Raw genomic sequence first — 18737 nt, forward strand, 5'->3', positions numbered from 1 at the left:
CTTTTGCTCTGCAAGAATGAGTTGATTTTTTTTTTTTTTTTTCTTGTTAAAATGAAGTCTATTTTGGTATCAATGGTCTTCATTTACTGTTATCATGACTCACTTTCAAAGATCTGCAGCCTCTTGCTAGTGGTTAGCCAATGTTTTTTTCTTTCTTTCTTTTTTTTTCCCTTTTTTTTTTTACCAGCATCAATGTGGTTTTCACAATAAACACCACACAGGGACATTAAATGACTTGACTGATCAGCAGTGTGTCTTACTTAAATATTTGCCCTCCTGTCCACACGTTTCACAAGTTGAGGTAATGGTCTTGACTGTGCAGGATAAATAGTGTAGATGCAGTCATAAACTAGCGGTGTACTTAAAAGATTGGGGAGAGTGTATGTCTCCAGTGCTATACTGAAGGGCTACTTTGAAAGCTGGAAATTACACTTGTGGCCCATGTGGTGCATAAATGAAACTACCAAGTAAAGGGGGGTTTTGCAATTGCACCAGTACTGCTGTTCATTTCTACTGGTCAAGCAGTGGTTATGCTACAGAATCAGCACTGTTAAGTTTTTCGTTGAAATACTGTGCAGGTACTTTCCCAACTAGATAGGACAGAAGCCTGCAGAAACAAGCACATAACGCTCCCAGCAGACTGTGAAAGTAAGCCGGTATCTAATCTCGAATGCGTGTTTTATCAGCACACTTGTGTCATTTACAGACTGAACCAAACTCAACCAACGGGTGAACATGAGGGAACAAACTGTCCCGTGTCACTATAATGGAAAAAGCTGACACACTAGAGGGGTCACAGCATAGACATGGTGTGAAATGGATTTTCTTATGAACATATTTAAATTTGATTTAGTGGAATTTTACAGTGTCTCACATTGTATTTTACTGTTGGCTTTAACTAAAACTCACTAATTTTATTTAGATTACATCCCTTATCTTTGGCTTTCGCAGACATGAATGCTATTTGACCTAAAATGATGTGAGAAAATATGAATCTTCTCATTTCATAGTTGGCTAGTCTACACTGAGGCCTCAGTGAATTCAGGCAAATAATGAGGGCAGACTAACATTGGGAAAAAAAAAAAAAAAAAATGTTTGCATTCTTTTTCATGTTTGTGTGTTGAGTCCAAAAAAACTGTCATTGTCAGTCGCAAGTTTTGTATTTCCAATGTGCTGGTCAAGTTGCATGTGGATTTCTGTCATAACTGCTGTTTTCTGCAAGTAAGTAATTTGATCAATATTCTGTTGAACCAAAAATAAAAAATAAAAAATAAGAAAAAAATCTATATATATTTTAATATAAAAAAAATTACAGGGCTACAGCATTTAAATGATTAATAGTGTATTTATGTTGCATTTTCTTTCCACTAAATAATAAGAAAACTGTAAATATAAAGAGCCTATGCAAATATAATACATGCTTTTTTATTTAGCAGCTGTTCAATAGCTTCTTACAGTACAATTTGAGTTGAGCAGGGGGCACCACATTCACCTGATACAAAAAGTAATGATAGATCAAAACTGTTACTGACAAAAAAAAGAAGCCTATCAATAGTCAGTAATACAGTGAATGTTTACTCAATTTAATCAAACAGAAGATCACTGCTGTTCTGCTTTCATCAATACCATTAAATCTACAGCAGCTTGTGTTTACACAAATGAATTTCCTGAATGTTTAAAGGACAGGGATTTGACTGTGTTACATCCAACCTCATCACTTTGACATCACTTCTAACCAAACCAAAGAAGAACAAAGGAACAAAGAAAGACACATACACAAAGAGGGCTGAACTGGTGACAATTTATTTGTTACAACAACATGAAACAGCATGCAGTATTATAACAAATACACCGTTAAATCCTGCAACTTCATGGTTCATGAATGGTTTGATAGACAGAAAAAAAATTTATTTATTTTATTCCATATAATATAAAGCTATGAAATTCTGACTTTTAATGACTAAATTCTTTTTTTTTAATCCAAAACAGCCACTTACCCTGTTGGAATGCATCCATTCACATGTAACATGAACATTTAAACAACTAAATCATTCACCAGACTCCAGCTGCAATGCAAGCCACATACTCTGTATATTTTTCTTTAAAGGTCATTTTCTTCTATCGCTTACATCTTTGTTCTTCTTCATCTGCTGCTGCTGCTGCTGCTGCTGCAGCCACACTCAGACCCCTCCGCCCCGGCAAGCGTGATCGAGATGCAATCTGAACTGCCTGTCAGTTCACACCGCCTGTGTGTGCCTGTTGTTGGTGGGGGGGCGAAGAGACAGGCGGAGAAATAAATAATGCCATCATCAGCATATCGGGACGCTATTCCTTTTGACGTTCAGATGAAATCTGGGACACAGTTGCATTCATCGTTCAGTGAGCTCTTCCACACAGTTAAACCCACCGACAGCAATGAATGTTGATTGTGACCTTTGCTGTGGTTTGGAAGCTGAAGTATTTGCTTGTTTGTTTGTGGAGGATAGGCTCTTCGTGCGATTGCTCAAGGAGTCGTTGGCCGTGCCTGTGTGCAGGTTTCCGCTCAGGTTTTACCTTTTTTTTTTTTCCTCAATCGTTGAGACACTGAGTGACAAAGGCCGGCCACAGGGTACAATCAACGGTCGATGGTTTTTTCAATTTAGCTCAAACTCACCGACAGCGTTGAATGTTCACTGGGGCGAGCACAGACCTGATGGTGACCAGGGATGACAGTCTGCTTAGAGATGCAGAGGGAGCAAGTCTTCTCTGTGGGCAGAGAGGCTTCTAACTCTCACCCGCTTTCATTCTGTGAGCGGGAAGGACACTGAAAAAGTCATGAGTGTTTTAACATACTCCAATGACGCTATCTTTTCCATCGAGGCTCATCAGATAACCATAAACGTCCATGGTCTCTATCCATCTACATCAGTGGTCTTAATTCTAGAGTTTTCAATATGCATCAAGTGTTGGGCATTCACACACTGTTGCCTGAAGATGAGACAGGAAAAGGGATTAATATGAAGGAACAAACATGCAGAGATATGAAATGCCATTCATTATGAGATTTATTATTAAAAGCACTTCCTCACAGCTCATGTAAAAAAAAAGAAGCACCTCTTCTTCAACTGTGGCTGTACGCACTATTAACCTCCATGACACGTGGTTATCATGACACCAAAGACTGTCAGGGAATGGGAGCACATTTTATTTCACTGCAAGTGGCAGTTAAAAGAGGGAAGTCATCTTGAAACTCACTGACTCATAGTGAGTTTTAGTAAACACAGCACCTGGGCAGAAGCTGCGGCTTGTCATCATATGCCGTATTAAAGCACAGCACCTTGGCCTCTGGAGAGTAACGTGCATGCCCCGAGGGCTTCATGCAAGGTGGAGGGTGAGGAAGACACCGGGTATGAAACTGCCGACTCACCCAGATCAATAGCGTCTGTTGTTTTCGCTATGATGTGGCGCTGTGGCTGCACACTGCGGCAATTTTTTTTTCTTCTTCTTGCTCTAATACCAGTAAAGGAACTGTCCGCCATCTTGCACGAAGGGTTTCATTACACACTGCTGAATCATTGTTGCTCATAGTGAGACAAAAAGCACAGTTTGTGAGGAGCGCAAAACATCAAATGCCTGCTGCAGCAATTAGACACGACGTGACAATAAAGCTGTGGCGGTGAGTCAAGATGTGGTTGGATGATAAATATGGTGCTACTCTTTTACAGAACAGGATAAGGAGTGACTAAGACGATGAGGTGGTTATCTCATGCCCTGCCAAATACTCATTTCTCACAGACAACACAGTTTAAAACACCACTATGAGTGTGTTGCTTCTTTTTTCTCCTTTGGATCACAACAGCTGTTTCTACATTGTCATTTCCTGTGTATCTCACTTAATGTATTTCTCTGAAAAGCTTGTCGCTTAAAAAAAAAAAAAAAAAAACATAACTCAAAATACCTCAATCAAAAAACAGTTTGCTAGCTGCTGACACGTCACCCAAGCTCAGACCAAAAAGCACAGTCCTTGCTGCGAGGGACACCGCTAACTCGGCCCCTCTCCACTCTCCCGAACACTGATCTGAGTGACAGTGTTGGAATTGACAGAAGTGGATGAGAAGGAATGTTGCTTTATAAGGTCTTCTCTGGCCGCAGGACGAGGGTGACAGTAGGAAGAAAGATCCGGGACGCGCGACTAGAGAGAGAAGGGCCCTGAGCTGACAATGTGGCCCTAATCTGAATGACAAGGTCTGCACATCAGCCCTCAAACCTGCCTGGGTTGGGTGGGGAGGGGGGTGGATGATGAGGGAGCTGAGGGGAGAGAGGAAGGAGAAGAGTAGAATAAGAAGAGACAGAAGGGGGAGGAGGGAGAGGGCAGGCATGGGTGTCCTTCCTTCAAACATGCTGGCCTTAATGGCACGGACAGCTCTGACATTTAACCACGGAATCATTTTTAGATAAGTGGATGTGGTAGTTTGTGTGGGGAGAGTAGTGACTTGTAAAAATTTCAGGAGGCTTTTTAAAAATTTTTTTGCTGGTTGAATATAAAGAGCTTTAAGAAACACAAGCAGAAAATAACTTGGTTTAGGAATAACGGTGAGCGCACTTTAAGGCTGAGTAAACTGCTTGGAAAATGTATGCAGGAGGCGTGAGCTGCTAGCGCTCCTTTATTTAGTAACTGCTGTTGAGGTTCTCTTGAGCAACAGCAGTTGAGGCTGCTCAGCAGAAAACCACAACTGCAATGGGCATCACCCAAAGGGGAATCACTGTGAATGTGATACAGGACGCCATAGATAAAGGACACATATGCTGAGCAGACTGCAAGTGAGAGGAAGCTATAAAAGTGCTGAAAAAAAGAAAAATGTCAAAGCAGCTCTCAGGAGCGCTAACAAACTCAAACTAGCAGAACAAGTTTGCGTAACAGACACTGTCAAAGTTTCACAATTAGCACCGCGGACCCTGTCAAAACAGCCTAGTAATTCCAGAAAGACAAATCACACAGGAGGTGATCAAATGACTCCAAATAACAAAAGAAGCAACTGTCCTGAACATTTTTCTTTCTTTTTTTTTATGTCAAAGGATATTCTTTCATCAGCTGGGGTTAAGGGAGAATGCTGGGCTAAGAATGTGGCCAACCAAAGGAGGGGGCGCACACCGTTTTTGTGCTACTTTCCATCGACACATGGGTATTTTTTCCTTACAGTCCTCTTAGGTTTAGCCATTATACTACTAGACACATTATTGTGTCTAGTAAGAAATCTATGAGACAAAGTTTTTATCTTAAAATGGGTTGAATATGAAAAACAGAACTGCAAACGTGGCTGTGACACTCAATAAAAATAAAAATAAAAACACCACATATTTAATGCTATATTTATCTGCTGCACTAAATGTGAAGATGCTGATGAAGAGAGTAATGATGTTAGCATCCTTTATTGTCAGTTAATTTTGGTAATACTCTAAAAACATTAAAGTGCTGAGTATAAAAAGTCAGTAAAAAACTGACAAATATTCAGAATGTCCAAAGCCTCTTTTGAAATCTCTTCATGAGAAAAACAGGCCTCTCATTATTTTGTTAGCAAATGTGTCTTCACCCTATTTTTTTTTTTAAATCAACACCAAAAATATCTGCTTCTTGTCAACGTTAAAATAGTTTGTGACGCTGAAGTTATTTGAAAAAAAAAAAAAAAAAAAACCCTGAAAACTTTCTAATCAGGCTTTACTTTTCAGTTTGCATGAAAACACTTCACTGGAAAGCCCAGTTCACCCCCCCCCCCCGTCTGTCTCTCTCTCTCAGGAGGAGGAGGAAATTCCTGGCGAGGGTGCTGTGAGTTGTTGCTCTCTGCCTGCAGGTACAGACCGGCCTCCTCTGTCTGCCTGTCTGCAGATATCATACCGAGACGTGATCTGTTTAGCTGCCTGACTTAATACTCACCTGCTCACGCGCCTCTGGCTCTGTGTGTGTGTGTGTGTGTGTGTGTGTGTGTGTGTGTGTGTGTGTGTGTGTGTGTGTGTGTGTGTGTGAGTGAGTGAGTGAGTGTGTATGTTGACTTCTTCCGTCTCCTCACAGCTGGAATGGCGTCTCCCTCTTTATCTGCTGCCCTGCAATTACACACACACACACACACACACACACACACACACACACACACACACACACACACACACACACACACACACACACACACACACACACACACACACACACACACACACAAACACCAAACACACTCAGAATGATAGATGGACTTTTGCTACACTGACAAGATATTTAGAAATCTAAACACTGTTAATCTACTAGCAAACAATATGCAGTCAACAAGAAAACACACACACACACACACACACACACACACACACACACACACACACACACACACACACACACACACACACACACACAATGACTGACAAGCTGGACTCGAAAGAATGGGCCTGATTACAGTAATTGGGGGAAAGGAAGTGAGGAAGGCAGGGCTGTGCATGTACTGAAACATGGACATAAACCTCCGAACATTTGCAAGCGTTTACCAAAACTAGCAAAACTGGTTTGAAACGTGCATTTCCATCTCATTTCAAAGCATTTCACCCTGCAGAGGCTCTTTGTACGTCTCAATTCAGCCGAACAAGGGGTTCAGTTCCCACTGATGCTGAAACTGGATGCTTCCCTCTGCGTTGAGGGGCTTCCGATGCATCGTGTGCCAAGCGGCATGATATGTTGTATATTTTTTGCTATTTCATCCTCAGGTTGTCACGGCGCTGACAGATGCGGGCTGACGTGTACAACCGCGCTCACAAAACACACACAGGCACACTCGAGTCGGGGTCTGAGTCCAGCTGGAGGGGGGTCTCCTGCCAAGGCTGCAGGCTGGCTGACTGCGTTCATATTCATCACACACACACTGATTGGAACTGACAGGGCACGCGAGCGCACACACACACATACACAAACGCAGCTGGGAAAAATATCTGCTGGTGAGTAAAATCAATATTTCAAGGGCAACCTGCTATCCTAAAAATTTTACGAGAAACTATTTTGTTGCCTAAGCTGCGCTAGTCTGTCTTTGACTTTTTTTTGGATGTCTCCGCCATCACAAACCAAATCTGCTCTGTACGTTTTTAGAAAAAAAAGGACGGCCATTGAGAAAAGAGAAACGGAGGTGGATGTAGACTAGCTGCAGTGAGTAATGTCGTGAGAGAAGAGTGGACCAGGCGGAAAAACAGTGAGAAGAGAATAATAGCCAATAGGCAGGCCGAGCAACACGAGCGAGAGGAAGAGTGCCTCTCTCTCTCTCTCTTCAAGCGCACACACACACAAAGCAGAGAGAGACTCCGCGGGGTGCCAAATAATAACCTTCCTTGTCATTATCATCGCCCAGCCGAACCGCTCTCCACTCCTCCACCACCCCCTTCCGTCTTCAACACAATCATTGCCCTATCGTTTACAGTGTGCTGCTAAATGGGAACATCAATAGACACATCCATTAGCAGAGCAACTCCTTTCCTCTCGGATTCTCAAGTGCTTTAATAGCCAGCGCGCGCACACACACACTGACACACACACATGCCGCACCTCGGCCAACGTTAACCAAGCTAGCTGCGCGCAGGCAAAGCCAAACTGATGGAGTGTGTCATTGCAGCTGGTTAGGAACAGGGTTGCTGTGAGGGAGGTGCCGTGAGTTAACCTGAAGCTGGAAAACAAGAGGACGGGGGTGGTCTCTCTGATTTAAGCAGCTTTCGTGCAAACAGCAAACCTCGAATTTCCTCTTTTCATTTACGCATCTTTTCATCCTGCTCACGTCTGTGCTGTTACGCTGTAAAACCTTTGCAAATTTTATTTTTTCCATTGGATTTTCTGTTTAAGCCATTGTAGGTGGTACTCTTCAGTCATTTCTGGCAGCCACTGCTCATGATGACTACCAACCTCAATGTCACTTTGGGAGAATTTTTCCCTGGGAACGAGCTGCCAGACATCAGGAGCTTAAACCTGAAGCGCGCATAAAAATTAAACACTATTGAGTTATATCCACTGGTAATGGTAGTCAGGCTCATAAGCACTGATTTGTGTGGTGGGAGGAAATTTAGGCCATTACACCACCTTCAAACACATGACAAAGTGTTAACTTCCCTCGTCTATCATATTTGATGTAGTACAGGATTTTTTTTTCATACTTCAATGTGATACCCTAGAAACATAGTGAAACTACCATCCTACATGTAATTTGCAAAGGCCAACAAATAAAAAAAATATCAATACAAAGAGCTTAATTTTATTTAGAACTACATGACTACCTTGTTAACCTCAGTCTGAACTTTAGTCACTGCAACTGTAGATGCAAATGAACACGGGCAGCTGTTTTCACAGTTTAATGAAGATCAAAATAAGCCCCCATCTGAAACTCATCCAAAACAGTAGCAGAATGAGAAAAAGATAAGGAGGGACAAGCAGGGCAGATGCAGCGGGTGAGCAGGAGGGAAGGCTTTCCCACAATGCCGCCACACACACTGTAATTTCAGCATGCATGTTTTTTTGGACAGAGGGCGAAGCAGGATGCTGGGAAGCCTGGGAGGGGCACAGGGTGGGCAAAGGGGGGGTCGGATATGGGTGTTTGTGGGATATGTGGTGCGGCTGTTCAACTCGTGGAGATTGGTTTTGACTGATGGAAATAGAAAAAGGAGCTTTATGCACGCACACACAGAGGCACTCGAAAAATCACACGCAAGACAGCAGACACATTCATTTTCTCCTTACATGAACTGCATTAATTAAGATATGTTCCAAATTGAGACATGCAAACTGGATAAAAAAGGACATTTTTTTCACAGCCTATTTGAAAGCACTACGAAACGACTTTTAACAGTGTATCCTGTGATGTTAAAACGGTTTAATTCAGCTATTTATTTTTAATTACTGAATTTAGAGCATTTTGGAATACAAGTAGTCAATTTGTCATTGAATTACTCCGAGAAGAAAACAGCAGAGGATAATGAGTTTGTTTTCTCACATTCACACCATTATTATCCCCCTAACTCGGTGGTCTCTGATTCTTACCGTAACAGGCGCGTTTGTGTGTGTGTGTGTGTGTGTGGGTGGCAGGATGGTGGTAGACCGCAGACAGACTCTAGGTGCCGTTGTATGTGTGTGTGTGCGTGCGTGCCTCCTTCATGTCTGGACCTGGGCAGAAAACAAACAGAGGAGAAGAAAGCACAGGATAAATTCAGGTGTTGTTTGGGTAACCATGTTATTAAAATGTCATACACACACACACACGCACACGCACACACACACACACACACACACACACACACACACACACACACACACACACACACACACACACACACACACACACACACACACACAGTAATGTGCTCTTAAATTGTTGAACAGGACTGACTGATGTGTTTAACAGTATTAGCTGTAATAAGTCTACACTTCATCCCCTCTAAAGAACTCACACATGATTTTATATGTACAAGACCACTCACAACCCTATTCCTATATACACTCTGGGTGGTCTTGAGAAACAATGACAAGGAGTCGGCATGTGTGTACATTAACAAATGATTCATCTTAAAAAAAAAAAAAAAAAAAGCTTGGAGTAAGCTAGGTGGTTTAGATGGAAAAAAACAGTGATACCTCATGAATAAGACCCCTGCAAACACAAACATATGGAATCAGCCATAGAAGCTACTAAAATCAGACCCTGATAAACATGCACACCGACTGTGTTGAAATGGCTGTTGTGCCTCTTCTAATAAGGCTGAATTGTCACTGATGTGCTTTTATCTGCCCTAAACACAATAAAGAATTTCAGGATAATGACAGCACTGACTGTAATGTATTATATAGAGCCGGGTGTCTGACATGCCCACAGCACGAGGAGGCTGGGAGTGATGTGCACTGAGACAGAATGAATTATCAAAAAGAATTTCTGAGTGCAACTTCTTAAGTTGACCAGATGGAAAGGGAGGAAAAAAAAAAAGAAAAGTCAGTACAACCTGGAGATGTAGCAGGGGGGGGCAACTAATGTAGCCTTCCTGGTATTCAGCCAATACATAATTTACTTTGTTTGAAAAAAGGTCGAGTATACAAACAAAATTAGAAAAAGGACAAGTGTGTGTTTAACTTCTTTTAAACAAGACGTCAAAAGAAACCGACTAATCCGCTGATTATAATCTAGTTCAATGGTTTTGTCAATAGAATGTCAGAAAACAGTAAAAATGAAAGTCATAATTTCCTCCAACTCAAGTTGACACATGCAAATCGCATCAAAATCAGATTCATTTTCTGCCATTTGACTAACTGACACATTATTTTGGCTCTATACTGAATGGTGGTCTGAACTGTTCACCATGTTGGCCAATCAGAAGCCTGGAAAAACCTGTTACCGCTAAGAGTAACTCTACATTTTCGTGTAAACATGTAAAAAGTCCCGTTTGCAAGGTTAAAGCACTATTTTGGCCACGTCTGCCATTGCTTAAAATGGCCTCATGTAACCCAAGCAGATAACTGCGCACACTCACAGTCACAAACCAAAAACTCCCTGTCAACACTGCAAACTGAGTTTCCATACATCTTCACCAGGAAGGAGTTTTCCAAAGCTCCGTTTTCAGTGAGCTAAAAGTGCACAAAAGGCCAAAATGCAAAGAAAAATCTGTATGAGGAAAGTATGAAAATTCTGACTGACCAAGTTAAAATGAGATGTGTGGGAACTGCACAGCAAGGAAAAAAACAAAGAAAATATATAGCAGTAGTAGTCATAGTATTAGCACTAGTATCGGATCCCATCATAAGTTTTCCATTAGTCAGTCATGGTTATTCTCTGCATCCCATGATGTTTTCTTTAATTTGAATGTCATTTGGTCTCCCATTGTGACTCATAATGAGTCACACTGTGTACTATGAAAAGCTGTGGGTTCATTTGTGGTCAAGACGCACATTAAAGTTCCTGTGGAAGGCATATTCATTAATGTTTTTAAGCCATTTTGGCCATAATAATGTTCTTTTGAGCGCCCTGCTGTTGCCACAGAGTCCTTTGTTACTTTTTTTTGGTTCAGACACTCTTGTGAATGCTCATAGTTAGATGTGGCAGGTACAAGACTTTCTTACGCAAGATATCTCAAAGACTAAATGTGCTGTGTTAAAGCGTGTTATATATACACTAAGTCCTAACCAACTCCAGTTTTGGTTTGTGGAAATATCAGAAGTGGAGTTTTGTATGTGAAATCTGATTTGGGATCTGACCCAACGTCAACCTTGACATTTTATTATATGCAGTAGTAATCTTTTATGCTCATATCAATCTTATTTTTCTTTCGTATTTCATGCAACATGAGTCCCGTGTATTACTGAAAGCGCCTACATGCAGAAAATAACACCACAGCTGTAATAAATAGGCGTGAAATTTCCTAGAATTTATACGCACAATCTGAAAATCTAGTTGCAAATGAAAACACACCAAAAAGAAGGAAAAAAATGGCCAAAAAGGTTGTTGAAAGGTGGCTCGCTAAAATAGATTCGCCAGTGAAACACGGTTCCTCTCAGCCGGATCCACATTCATAGAGAAAGAACAATGATTGACCTTGGCCAGATGAGAAATTGCCTCAATTGTTCATACTTCACTTTGATGTTAAATACAGTGAAACGGGGCAGCACAGGAAAGCTGCTCGCCACAGCCGAAGGAAAAATTAAACCTTTTATGCCGCCTAAGAAATGCCCCCCTCGTTCCTCTTTCTAAAGTTGCCCTCTGTTCAACTTCCTGCATCTGCCAGAATATACATGCAATTTACTATTTGTGTCTTGCCAAGCTAATGTATCCTTCATTTACTGCTCCTTTCCACGGTTTGTTCCTTCCTGCATTCACTCCGTTTTCTTAACCACCTCCATCCTGCATCATTTCTCTCCCTTCTCTCCATTTCTGTCTCATTGTTCTTTCTCTCCCCCCGCTCCCATCCTTCGCTCTTTCTCAGCTCCAGTAAGCAGACTTGCCGATACCAGGGAGGGCAACACCGTCATTAAGGTCCCGGCACGGAGTCACCAATTTTCACTCTCATTAACAGATCCATGTGCTGCTCAGTGCATTTAAAAAAAGGGACCACCCATGTGTTTTTTGCCCCCTCAAAACAAAACGCAACAATAAAGATCTGTGTTCTCTCTGCCGGCTAAATGAGCCAATTCAAGCGAACGGAAAAAAAAAAGAAGTTGCAAATTAACGGACGTTTGAGGGTTTGATGGTACGCGGGGTGTTTATGTGTTAACGAGAAGATGCTATTAATCAGGATTGGGTGCTTGAAACGCGCTTGTTGTGGGACTGGTTGGTCTTGCCGTTTTTGTTTTTTTCCACAAAACAAAGGAAGCCTCGCGTAAGTTACAGTTCGTTTCCAAATGTGTCAGAAAAGAGGCTGTGTGTAAACCATTTGATGTGTTTAACTTTTACACTGTCTGTAAGACAAACTGCACTGTTAAGAGAAGACTGAATCCTGCGTATCCTGTCAAACATTTATCTTCAACACTCACTCCTTGGTGAGCATGAGAGTTTTCAAACTGCACAGTGCTGTGTCAGAAGAAGAGCAGTCACAAGATGCCGACACCTTATGTCTAATGACCGCTACAGAGAGGCTGCAGGGTCGAGCAAACAAACCCAGCCAGAGGTTATTAATTGCAATTGAAGGCAAATTTTGTACTTGTGGTCCGGCATGGCTCGGTGGACAAAGAACGACACAGACGCTGCAAGAGTTAAGAGCTCCAGCCTACACTGGGCCACCCAGGGTTGAAACGGAAGATACTCGAAAGACTAAGAGATGTCTCCTCTCTGCGGAAAAATCCTTTCCAAGAAGTTTCTAAAACATTTTGCCTCTTTGAGCCAAAAGAGCAGAGAAGCATTTGTCTTTTATGGTAACCTTAAATACATGTCAGATGGCTTCAATTCAATCAGAGCTGCAACTGCTGATTATTTTCAGTGTTAATTAATCTGCTGATCATTTTCATGATTAATCGATTGTTTGGTCTGTAAAATGTAAAAAAAAAAAAAAAAAAAAAAAGCTCACCACAAAGTCCCAGATCCCACAGTGATGCCTTCAGATTGTGTCTCTTCTCAAGCCAACGGTCCAAACCACAAAGACTCTTCATTTACTGTCATGAATGACAAAGAAAGCGACAAATCCTGACATTGAAGAAGCTGCAGACAGCAAATGTTTCACATTTGTGCCTGAAAAATGACAATTAGTCCTTTATCAAAGTAGCTGGCCATTCATTTTCTGTCGATGAATTAATCAATCAATTAACTAATTGTAAAAGTTTAAGTAAAGACCAGCATGAAAGGTGTTTGGAAGGCTTCCAGGCAAGTGGCCTGACGCTGAAAGTTGCTAAAGCTGCCTCTGTGATGAAATGCAGAGGGCACTGAGTCACAGGTCGCTCTTTGTGAAGTAAAATAACCATTTGTAAGTGTTCCTCTATGAATGTCATGTATGTCTGCCAACGGCTTTGATCAATTCTGCTTTAAATAAAAAAAAAAAAAAAACCCTCCTGCGCCATGTCCAAACAACCAACAGGCCAGTACTCAAATGACATGGCTGTTTTCATTTCTTTACCTTTTTATGTCTGAACGCTCCACACACTGATCTTTGTGCTTTGTCAGGATACGTCTGTGTTCTTACCATATTGTGCCTGTTTGTAATAAAACTAGTACAGACATGTAGTGCTAGACCACCCAGAGCAGTTACCCAAACACCCTCCTTTCTCACAAAAAAAAAAAAAAAAAAAAAAAGAGTCACTAGTCTTAATTATATCCATCCTCTGGGTGTGTCTTTCTGCCCAAAACTGACATCTGAGCCACCCCCCCCAACCAGCAGGCCACAAACCTCAGCGAGGCCTTATGGAAAGAACTTTTCGGTGAACACGTTGACCTTAGATGGAATAAACCTTTTCAGTACGGGGAGGAGATACTTTCGCCGAGGTTACAGACGATCTGATTTGATAGCATTTATTGTTGGATTATCTTCTGCTGTACCCGAAGACTTGTGATAAATCCCGGACTTTAATAGTTCCTGCAGAGGTTCTTTTGATAACAAAATCGGCAGGATGTTGAAAATCAAGTGGCAAATTGTTTACTGTATCAAAAGAGATGGGATGATATACCAATAATATGAAAAACCTGCACAAAGCCAGGCACGTAGAGGAGAGGAAGACGGCGTGTACGCGCGCACACACGCACACACATGCCTGCACTTTGTAATAAGGATAAGGCGTCTGCTCCAGGGAGGAGGTTGTTGTGACTGCACTGTTCTTTTTCATGATCTATAATTTTCAAGCTGGCAGTGCGAGGGGGCAACCTAGTGGTGTGCACATAGAGACATAAAGACACAGAGAGAGTCTACGCAGGCAGGATCCCAGCGACTATCTGCCAGACAAATCCTCCCCGGGCTTTGATCCTCTGCCCACTTCTCTCTGCGGTTTTTGTTTTCAGGCAAACAACTGTGATGTTTAGCTGAAGTGCAATGAGATTCCAAAGCCCCCCCCCGCCACCCCCAAAAAAGGACTCTTAAAATCTGGTGAAAAAAAAAAATATATATATATATGAAAATAAAAGCACGAAGGAGCTGGTTTATGATGGAAAAGGCTAAAAAAATGATGATCACCCCTGTCAACTCCTTCCTTCCTAATGCTTTCAATATGCTATCCTCCAAGGATCAAGGGGTTAATCTGCTCCTGTTGTATTTTAGCTGAGATGCTATCGAAGGCCATTTGTTCCAAGCAGCGCAGCTAATGACCCTCAGCCAACGCTTGGCGTTTGGCCGGGAACTCAGAGCAAGGGAAGGTAAGTAACCTCATATATTCTCGTGGGGCTGAGCTAATGAGAGGGAATGGGAATACGAGCTACAGTCCATCATCTACTTAGGACCTAGACAGCAGTGCCGTCGTCCTCCTCTGAGTGCGCGCGCGCACGCACACACACACACACACACACACACACACACACACACACACACACACACACACACACACACACACACACACACACACACACACACACACACACACACACACACACACTCTAACCTTAATAGGAAACCCAACCATCCTCCTCTTCTTGCACCTAATTTTACTCCTGTCTCGTTAAGTAAATGTACTACATGTAGCGTTTTATCATCAATAAGTCAATACCACATTAATTCTGAGACATCGGTATTATTATTGTAAACAAGGAGTTCTATCATCAAGACGTCTGGCAGCCTCCTTCGGCCTTTTCACTGCATTTAAACCACGTGCGGAGTTTGTCTGCTAGCCTGCTTTACCGGACAAAGTACTTTACGGCACACAACATTACAACGATGCCATTCTTCCAGCACAAAAAAAGCCATCAGTCCTCTGGATAATGGCTGCACTTATATAGTGCACTGTTATGGAAATACACGGCCATTAATCTAACCTAGATTCTCCCTCATGAATGACCGACAGAGGTCCGTACAAACATTCTTTTGTTTTTCGTTTTCCTGTGTGTTCTTTGCATGTCGTAGCAGTTGCAGCCATACATACTCAGGGACACACATGCATACACAGATGGGCTATGGCTGAGCGTGGATGCCCCAGCCATGTGTGGCTGAGTGAATTCTGCTGTGATGGGAAAGCGGCAGGGGGTCCACTCCTCTGCCTTTATTCGATTCAAGTCGAGCTTGGCTGCCTCTTTCACTCCTCTGGCACGCATGGAATATTTATGCGTGTGTATGTGGAAAAAGAGAATGGGTACAGGAGTAAGTACCCTACTGCACTCTGTATGCGTGTGTGTGTGTACGGGTGTTTGTGTGTGTTGGTAATACCTCCAATGGCAGACTAATGATAGGTCTTATCGACACCCAGCAGTGAATGCGGCCCTTTGTCTCCTCGCGGGACGCATTATGGAAAGCTTAGGGGGCTGCCTTTGACTCCTTTTCATTCTCTCACCCACTGATAAAACCCAGCACAAAAAAAAGGCAACTGTTATACAGCTCCTGTAGCGCGGCAAGTTGAGACACAATACAGCCCCGAACTCCAGCCATCAAAATAAGCAAAAGTTAGGAGCACAGCTCGTGCACTCAGTGACAAAGGATGAAAAATTAACAGTGGAATTTACATTTTTATAAACAAGCCCGAAATTACCATTCATTCAGAATATGCAGTATATAGAGGGAAGGCCTAATGTGCGTGGTGCAGAACGAGTCAACGGTGACAAAGAGAACAGACCTTTAATGGTACAGAAATGATTAAAAATGACTTCATAATGCATTACTAGTGACTGTGTGGTGCCTTTGTTGTTGTCATTGTTTTATTTGAAATATGATGACAGAAGAGATAACACTGTTTTTTTTTTCTCCCATTCTGTCCACGGATCCATCCATCTGTGGACATCTGGTTAGAATAAATATAAAATACCTGGATGTGGTTCCAGGCTTATTTTTTCATCTGCTATCTCGTATGAGTCACGGTCCCAAACCTTTCACAATGCGATCACTGTTCTCAAGCTGATGCCGTCTCATTTCGGAACAAATATTGATCCTAATGGCGCGTCCGTGAGCAGGTATGTAGGGCATGGTTTAGAGTGAGTTTGCGCCTTTTTCTGCCTTTCCACAGTTTCCTCTGCCTCTGAAGGCTCTGTGAGTTACTGTGCTTATTTGAGGGTTAGAGGTTGGGGCAGGGTCCCTTAGACAAGCAGTTTATGAAATGAAAATGTTTTCTTTTCCAATGATGGCAAGCGTTACTTTTCACATTTTGAAGAGTTCAGCATACAGCTCCTCGGGGAAGCATAGCCATTTCTACGGTCGTTTCCCACTGAGTCAATAAAATCCTCCTCTCCCCCTGCTTCTTTATTTCTGTGTGTTCTTTCTCGACCTTATTTTCAAGCAGTTATTATTAGGAATAGCCTAAAGTACATTATATTTTTACTCTTAGCTCTGTGTCTTTGGATTTTTCCTCTCACTCCCCATTCTGTCATTCTCCATTCACCTTTATTTTCTGCTAGGATCATTTTAAGGGGATCATTAAAGTACTGAAATTTCCCCAAATCTCTTCTGGCCTTTCTTTGAATTTCTCTCTCTCTCGTTCTCAACTTTAATCTCAAGCAAAAAAAAACAATAAAGAATAATCAAATGTAGACCCTTTCTGAGTTGCTCCCTCTCACACTCTCTCTCTCTCTGCATCCATGTTGCTGGCGTAGCAATCCAAAAGAAAAGCCCCCAAGGCCAAGCAGTGAGGATTTAGAGGCCTCATTTAGTAGGCAGGTAGAGTCGAGTCTCCCCCCTTCCCATCCCTCGCAGCAATTAGAGAGAGGCCAGGAAGTGCAGTATTTTATGGCCTTATAAAGACATTAGAGGCATCGCTCCATTGGCCCTCACCGCTGTTCTACACTATCGCTCCCTTTTCTGTTTCTCTCTCATAGATAATGCTCTCATGCTCACTTTGAAATCTTTTCCACCAACAACCCTTTCCCCTTTCTTGTTGATTCCTCCTCTCTTTGAAATCTTGTCTACCAGCCGCCTTCTTTCTGTTGTAATTTTTCTATCTCTGCCCCCTCATGCCCATCAATCTTTCATCCATCCATCCACCCATTTTGAAACTGCTGCGGCTTCAAACTCAATAAGAGGTCTCATTCTAATCTTTAATCCCCTGGTGGTTGATGGGTGTCTTTGCTTGGGGGAGGGGGGGGGGTGCTTTGAGAGAGGAGCACTCTGTTGTTCTATGCTTTCCTTTGTGTAGACACAAATGTTACCATTTTCGACACTTGTCCATCAGGCTTTTATGCCCGTTATGCCCGCTTTTATGCCCCCCCTCCAAACCATCACCATTGTAAACCATCGTCCATCATTTGCCGGTTATTTTGCGAGTGTGTAACTGACAATTACTCGCTCTGTCCCCCAGTCACTGCAGTGAATCAATATGATTTGACGGAGTGACTCATTTTCCTGTCATTTTCCCATATGCCTTTTTTGAAATATGAGACCGTGTGACACACTGTGGCTTCAGTCTTGCAAACCCGCCTCAGTATACACAACCCAGGCGGCAAAGGAGAACCACGGCGCTTCTCGAGTCCTGCAGCTTCTAAAGCCAGCTTAGACAGACTCGGCTGCTCCTGAAAGACCTTCTTCCACCGGAGCAGAGGACAGACACACTTGAGAGGAAAAAAGGGGGGAGAGGAAAGAGCAGTGGCATGTCTGGATCCTTGCTTACAACATCCTCCACCTTCTTCCTTTCTTTCTTCCCCAGACTACCCTTGCATCATTTGACGAGTTCTAGAAACAATGGGGTTGTGTGTAGTTGTACAACTTGTGACTCCACCGATCCCAGTAGGTTGATACAGTATATCCATCAAAAGAATGATGAAAGAAGAAGCAGAAGGCACTTCTTCCTCAAACTAGTGCAAAACATTGAAACTTTGTCTGCGCTGATTCGGACAGATTCAAAAGGTGAGGGTTGCCAATAATTAAAAACAATTACTATTGGCATTGGGCAATAGTTTTAACTCATGGCTCTACACCGCCACATCGCTCCTAACCTCTTCCTTCATCATCTCCCGCTTTTTAAAATGGTGGAATTGCCTTTTTCTGGTGGTTGTGGACAGGTTTCGGATATGCAACAGCAGTGTGAGTACATCTAGCACAGATGGAGGAAAGAAAGGCAGCGATGTAAAGATGCAAAAACAGATAAAGACTAGTTGAATGTGTATAAACCTGAGAAAAGGGGAGGACTGTTCTGAGGCTGCGGTCACTCAAGAGGGACAGAACCGAAG

At 42.5% G+C, this 18737-nt stretch overlaps 1 long non-coding RNA gene across 1 annotated transcript in view; it reads right to left on the reverse strand.

Moving 5' to 3' along the window:
- Positions 1 to 5046: 5046 nt before the first annotated feature.
- Positions 5047 to 18737, reverse strand: part of LOC139330702 (uncharacterized) — a 28588-nt gene continuing 14897 nt past the window's right edge. Inside the window, exons 3-4 of the long non-coding RNA XR_011602144.1 lie at positions 9029 to 9151; positions 5047 to 6078 (exon numbers count right to left, since the gene is read on the reverse strand). This is a non-coding gene — a long non-coding RNA (uncharacterized lncRNA). The remainder of the gene's footprint in view (positions 6079 to 9028; positions 9152 to 18737) is intronic.

Source organism: Chaetodon trifascialis, chromosome 4 (genome assembly GCF_039877785.1).
Source record: "Chaetodon trifascialis isolate fChaTrf1 chromosome 4, fChaTrf1.hap1, whole genome shotgun sequence".
Lineage (NCBI taxonomy): Eukaryota > Metazoa > Chordata > Actinopteri > Chaetodontiformes > Chaetodontidae > Chaetodon > Chaetodon trifascialis.